Source organism: Petaurus breviceps, unplaced genomic scaffold (assembly GCF_028583685.1).
Source record: "Petaurus breviceps papuanus isolate PSGF00001 unplaced genomic scaffold, PetGlider_PUasm1.0 90792, whole genome shotgun sequence".
In the NCBI taxonomy this organism is placed as follows: domain Eukaryota; kingdom Metazoa; phylum Chordata; class Mammalia; order Diprotodontia; family Petauridae; genus Petaurus; species Petaurus breviceps.
The window spans coordinates 5,010,015-5,015,010 of NW_027187347.1; positions in this window are offsets into that span (position 1 = coordinate 5,010,015).

Below are 4,996 nucleotides of genomic sequence, written 5' to 3' on the forward strand. Positions count from 1 at the left end.
TGTCTCAGCTTTCCCACATGCCCTCCAAAATTTATCATTTACCTTTTCTGTCCTATTACCTAATCTAATAGGTATGAGGTAGTATATCAGAATTGTTTTAACTTTCATTTCTCTAATCAATAGTGAGTTGGAATATTTTTTTTATATGGCTATAGATAGCTTTAATTACATCATCTGAAAACTTATTATACCTTCTGATCATTTATCAATTGGGAATGTCTCTGACTTTTCTAAATTTGACACAGTTCTCTATATGTTAGAGAAATGAGGCCTTTATCAGAGAAACTTGCTTCAGTTTTTTTCACAGTATTGTTAACTGTATTTCCTTCCATCCTATTCTCCCTACTTTTATTCCTTTCTCTCTCTCATTTCACCATCCATCCTCAAAAGTGTTTTGCTTCTGATTATCCCTTTCCCCAATCAACCCTCCCCTCTATCAACCCCCACCCCATCCCTTATTATTTTCCTGTAGAATAATATAGATTTCTATAACCCATTATCTGTATATCTTATTTCCCAGTTACATGTAAAAACAGTTTTTTAACATTCGTTTTTAAAACTTCAAGTTCCAAATTATCTCCCTTCCTCCCTCCCCATCCACCTTCATTAAGAAGGCAAGCAATTCAATATAGGTTATACACGCACAGTCATGCAAAACACTTCTATAGTGTCATGTTGTAAAAGACTATATATCCTTCCATCCTATTCTGCTTCTGTTTATTCTATTCTCTCCTTTGACCCTGTCCCTCCTCAAAAGTGTTTGTTTCTGATTATCCCCTACACCAATCTTCCCTCCTTTCTATCACCCACCCCCTCTTCTCTTATCTCTTTCCTCCCTACTTTCCTGTAGGACAAGATGGATTTCCATATCTAATTGAGTATGTATGTTATTTCCTCCTTAAGGGAATTCAAATGACAGTAAAGTTCATTCATTCCCTCTCACTTCTCTTTCTTTCGACTGTAAAAGTTTTTTCTTGCCTCTTTTATGTGAGATAATTTACCCCATTCTACCTCTACCTTTCTCCCTCTCCCAGTACATTCCTCTCTCAGCTCTTACTTTTATTTTTTAGGTACCATCCCTTCATATTCAACTCCTCCTGTGCCCTCTCTTTATATTTCCTTCAACTGACCTAATACTATGAAAGGTCTCAGGGTTTACAAATATAATCTTTCCATGTAGGAACTTTAATAAGTCCCTTATGATTTCTCTTTCCTGTTTACCTTTTCATGCTTCTTTTGCATCTTGTATTTGAAAGTCAAATTTTCTATTTAGCTCTGGTCTGCTCTTAAGAATGCGTTAAATTTCTCTGCCTCACTGAATGTTATTTTCCCCCTCATGGATTATAATCAGTTTTGCTGAGTAGGTGATTCTTGGTTTTAATCCTAGTGTATTTGACCTCTGCAATACCATATTCCAAGCCCTCTGATCTTTTCATGTAGAAACTGCTAACTCTTGTATATTCTGGAATGTGTTTCCACAATATTTGAATTGTTTATTTCTGGTTGCTTGCAATATTTTCTTCTTAACCTAGGAACTCTGGAATTTGGCTTAACATTCCTGGGAGTTATCATTTTGGTATCTCTTTCATGAGGTGATTGGTGGTTTCTTTTAATTTCTATTTTATCCTCTGGTTCTAGAATATTAGGGCCATTTTCCTTGATAATTTCTTGAAAGATAATGTCTAGACTCTTTTTATGATTATGGTCTTCAGATAGTCCAATATTTTTAAACATATTTTCTAGATCTATTTTCCTGTCAGTTGTTTTTCCAGTGAGATATTATACTTTATTTTCTGTTTTTTTTTCATTTTTTTTGGTTTTGTTTATAATTTCTTGATTTCTCACAGAATCATTAGCTTCCAGTTGCTCCATCCTAATTTTTAAGGAATTATTTTCTTTAGTGAGCTTTTGGACATCTGTTTCCATTTGGTAAATTCTGCTTTTTAGGGCATTCTTCTCATTGATTTTTTGGACCTCTTTTGCCATTTGGTTTAGTTCATTTTTTAAGGTGTCTTTCTTCAGTATTTTTCAGGTCTCCTTTAGCAAGCTGTTGACTAATTTTTCATGATTTTCTTGCATCACTCTCTTTTCTCTTCTCAATTTTCGCCCTACTTCTCTTACTTGATTTTCAAAATCCTTTCTGAGCTCTTCCATGGCCTGAGACCAATTCATATTTTTCTTGTATGCTTTAGATGTAGGAACTTTGACTTTGTTTTCTTCTGAGTATATAGTTTGATCTTCCTTGTCACCAAAATAAGTTCGTATAGTCAGAGTTTTTTTTCCTATCGTTTGATCATTTTCCCAGTCTATTACTTGACTTTTTAATTGTTTGTTAAGTTTGCAGTGTGGAGGGTAGACTGTCCCAAGCTTCATGGGTTTTGTGTAGCTGTTTTCAGAGATACTTCTAGGAATCTGTAAGTTTTCAGTTCTTCCCATGTGGTATGGTCTAAGGAGAGGTGTTTCCTCTTCTCCTGGCCTGTACTGTGGTCTGTGAGTAACCACAAGCACTCTTTTTTTGCCCTGGAACTTTGAGGAGGGTTACCTTCTCCCTTCTGCCCCAAGTTCTGCTATTCCAGTGTGCCTCCTCTCCCCCAGACTGCCACCCAATACTGTGACCCAGATCCATGTATGGCAAAGCGACAGAGTCATGCCTCAGTGCTAGTAAAGAGACCCTTGTAATCTCCTTCTGACCAGTTGTTTGATCCCCTTATCATCTTTGGACCAAGAGCTCCAAAAGCAGCTGCTAATGTAGTTACTCCCCAGTCCTGCTCCTGATTTACTGGGGCCAGGGCTAGACTGCGCTCCTCTCTCACCCAGGTCTGATAGACCTTTTCTACTGACCTTCCAAGTTGTCTTTGACATTTCTGGGTTGAGAAGTCTGGAAACCGCCACAGTGGCCAGTGATTCAGTCCCCTGAGACCTGCTCTGGGTTTGCTGGGGCCAGGTCTCTGATGGTACTGCCTTCCCTGGACTGTGCTCCTCTCAGCCTGGTGCAGCAGACCTTTCCTGTCAACCTTCCAGGTTGTTTTGGGTTGGAAATTTGCTTCTCTCTGTCTTTTTGTGCATTCTGTTGCTCTAGAATTTGTTTAGTATCATTTTTTAAAGGTATTTGGAGGGGTTTGGGGGAGAGCTCAGGTGAATCCCTACCTTTACTCTGCCATCTTGGCTCTGCCTCCCCTGAACCACATTTAGAGATTCTACTTTCCCTCTCTCACTCCCATACTAATGCTTTCAGATCACTGTCCTGAATAGTCACTGCAATTAGCCACGAGTCCATCTCCCCTGGCTTAGTTTACTCTCCGGACTTCTCTTCACCCTCCTACACACCAAGCTATCCAGTTCTTCTTTTTGTGTTGCCTTTCCCCATTAGAAAGTCAACTCCTTGTTTGCTTATCTATGTATTCCCAGTGCTTAGCACAGTCCCTGGAACATAGTAAGCACTTCATAAATCTCTCTCTCTCTCTCTCTCTCTCTCTCTCTCTCTCTCTCTCTCTCTCTCTTTCTCTCTCTCTCTTTCTCTCTCTCTCTCTGTCTCTCTCTCTCTGTCTCTCTCTCTGTCTCTCTGTCTCTCTCTCTCTCTCCTATAATTTTTCTTCCTAATTCTATTCATTTTCCATCTCTCTAACCCTGTCTTTGTCTTTCTCTTTAATGTCTATATTTATTTCTGACTCTTCTCTGTTTCTACATGTTTACCCTCAGAATATGAATGGCAATCCATTCATGTCAATAGAATACAACAGAAATCATGTATCACTTATGTGGAGTTCTATTATCTCAATGGGTGTGAGGTGTGAGAAGGAGAATCATGGTAACACTGAAAGCTGTTCAGAAACAGGTGTGAAAATAAAATTTGGTATATCTTTGTTAAGTTTCTCTTCTTAACTATATTCATCTGCCTAGATATTCTGTAATATGATGTAGAATAATTGGCATTCATCTGAAAACAGATGTTTATTACAGAAGAAACCCAAGTCCTTTCCATATTAATTAGCATTTTTTATGTCTATAAAATAGTGGGTGGAAGCCAACCTTGTCTACAGTGAAATTTAATGCCCTTTTCAAGCCAGTTGTGTGTCCACCTGTAAATCCAATCTGCCTTTTGGGAACATGCTAAAATGTTGAAATGCCTGAAACTATCACTGCAGGAATCAACGTACTTTTAAATGCTGAAGTAACAATATGGTTGAAATCCTAGATAATTGGATGAAATAGAACATTTTTGTCTCAGCCCTCATCTCAAGGCACTGGATTTCCTAACAGTGTAATCATAGTAATAATAGAGGGGGAAACTCAGTGGTGATTTACTGCAAGCCCATACTAGCCTCACCCTAATGACAAATGGAGTTGCCTTTTGGTTCAGGGATTTGAGGAAAGCCCAGGGCCTTAGGGGTCTGTTTTTTTTTAACAGATTATTTTTTCTTTCTCTTTTGGTGCCTAGAAGAATTAAATAGTACATTCCTGACTTTTCAGTAGGAGCTAAAATTTTGTTTGATTATTGCATAGCAAAATGAGTATTTCTAACTTTTAACAGTGCTCTTTTCCAATACATATTTCACATGGCAGTCCAGTGAATATTCCTCAGATTTGACCATGTCACTCTCATGCTGAAGAAGCTTCTTCTGTAGCTCTTTATTAGGAACCACTATCATCAAATACAGACTCTACTGTATTTTAAAGCCCACCATAATATGGCTCCAGAGTACCTTTCCAAACACGTTACTCCCCTTCATGCATTCTATGATCTAGTCAATCTATTTACTGACCCAGCATACAAGAATCCATATCTCATCTCTTTGCCTTTGGGACATCTTCCATGTCTTTAATCAATAATATTTCATCCTCACCTCTCCTCTTGCTACCCTTATTTCCAATTCAAGGCCCAGTTCAAATAAATGCCTCCTCCTGTAAAAAGCCTTTCCTATTTCTTCCAGTACGCAATGAAGTAACTTTATCTCTTTCTTTCTTTTTCTTTCTTTCTTTCTTTCTTTCTTTCTTT